The sequence below is a fragment of the Coenobita brevimanus genome, chromosome 59 (genome assembly GCF_032717465.1).
Source record: "Coenobita brevimanus isolate Jiangsu-jjx chromosome 59, ASM3271746v2, whole genome shotgun sequence".
Lineage (NCBI taxonomy): Eukaryota > Metazoa > Arthropoda > Malacostraca > Decapoda > Coenobitidae > Coenobita > Coenobita brevimanus.
Genome location: NC_137012.1, coordinates 4,560,435 through 4,562,514, shown reverse-complemented (window position 1 = coordinate 4,562,514; position 2,080 = coordinate 4,560,435).

Genomic DNA, 2,080 nt, shown 5'->3' with positions numbered 1-2,080 from the left:
CCTCCACCTCACTCACATACATTCTCTTCGTCAGTCTTTCACCCTCCATACTCTCCACATGGCCAAACCACCTCAGTGTGTTCCTCATAACGCTTCCTATCACATCCACATCCACACCACAACGCTCCTTTATATCCTCATTCGTCAGCCTGTCTCTCCATGTGACTCCACAGGCTCCTCTTAAATAACTCATTTCCACTGCTCTCACTCTTGACTTGTGTCCTTCCAACAACGTCCAAGCTTCACTTCCATACGTTAGAGGTGGTATCACAATACTGTCATGTAGTAACTTTTTCACTTCCATGCTCACTTCCCTGTTTCTTATCACTGCTTTCAAAGAACCAGCAACCTTTCTTCCCTGCTGTACCCTTTCAAGCACTTCACCCTCCAAACCTCCATCCTTACTCATCACACTACCCAAGTACTTAAACGTACTCACATTTTCCAATTCCTCACCATCCAACCTCGCTGTACATTCACTGACTTCACCTCTCTCAAAGACCATCACTTTACTCTTCCCTTCATTCACCTTTAGATTCCGTTTCTTACACAGTCTCCCAAACTCATCCACCAAGCCTTGCAGCTCCCCTTCGTCTTCACTCAACAACATAGTATCATCTGCAAACAACAGTACAGGGAGTTTCCAAACACTATCCTCTCTCACCAGTGCCACTCCAACATCCACTACCCTACCTTGTACCTCTTTTATTACCCCATCCATGTACAGATTGAACAACCATGGAGACATGACACATCCCTGTTTCAACCCACCTTTCAAAGAGAAAAATTCACTTAGTTCACCATCCACACGCACTGCAGCCTTCGCACCATCGTACATACTCTTCACAGCATTCAACAACTTCCCATCTACTCCATATATTCTTAACACTTTCCACAATCCTTGTCTATCCACCCTGTCATATGCTTTCTCCAAATCCATGAAAGCCGCATACAACTTCTTTCCCTTCTCTAGAAACTTTTCCACTAAAGATCTAAGAATGAATATCTGATCTACACAACCTCTTCCCTTCCTAAAGCCTCCCTGTTCTTCTCCAACTAATTTCTCTGTTCTTTCTCTAACTCTGTCAATAAGAATCCTACCATACACTTTTCCTATTATACTAAGAAGACAAATGCCACTATGATTACCACGCACTTCTTTTTCCCCGTTTCCTTTGTACAAGGGAATAATTATACCTGACTTCCAATCCTCCAGGACTCTACCTTCCTCCCAGGCCAATCTGCACATCTTCCACATCCATTCTACTACTATCTCTCCCCCATGCTTCAGCATTTCACCACACACTCCATCAATTCCTGGGGCATTCCCTGATTTAACTTTCTTCATTGCTTCCACAACTTCTATCCTACTGATTTCTTCCTGTCTTCTCACCTCCCTTTGTCAGGACTACATATTACAATTGCAAATCATAATAGATAGATAGGTAAATAGATAGAGAGACAGATAGAAGCAGGGAGTCAGATGATGAGAAGGTATTGTGTCTGCAAGTTACACGAGAGGACTGCTGACAGCTAACTGCTGTAGTCCTGACATCTGCTCGGTCGCGCGAAAATGGCGTACCATCGACATTTAATAGTCATAACATATTATTACATATTATATATACATTATAATGAACTTATAAGCTAATTAAGTGAAATACATAATAGTGTAAAGTAACAAAATTGTATGAATATTGTATACATATATTATTCATAGTAAATAGTGATTATTCAGTAATATTACATTTTAAACAAGTTGTATACATATTTGAATAAATGTATTACAGTTAAATAATTTACTTTAATGCATTTATTCAAATATGTATACAGCTTGTTTAAAATGTAATATTACTGAATAATCACTATTTACTATGAATAATATATGTATACACTATTCATACAATTATGTTACTTTACAATATTATGTATTTCACTTAATTAGCTTATAAGTTCATTATAATGTATATATAATATGTACTAATATGTTATGACTATTAAATGTCGATGGTACGCCATTTTCGCGCGACCGAGCAGATGTCAGGACTACATATTATAATTACAAATCATAATAGATAGA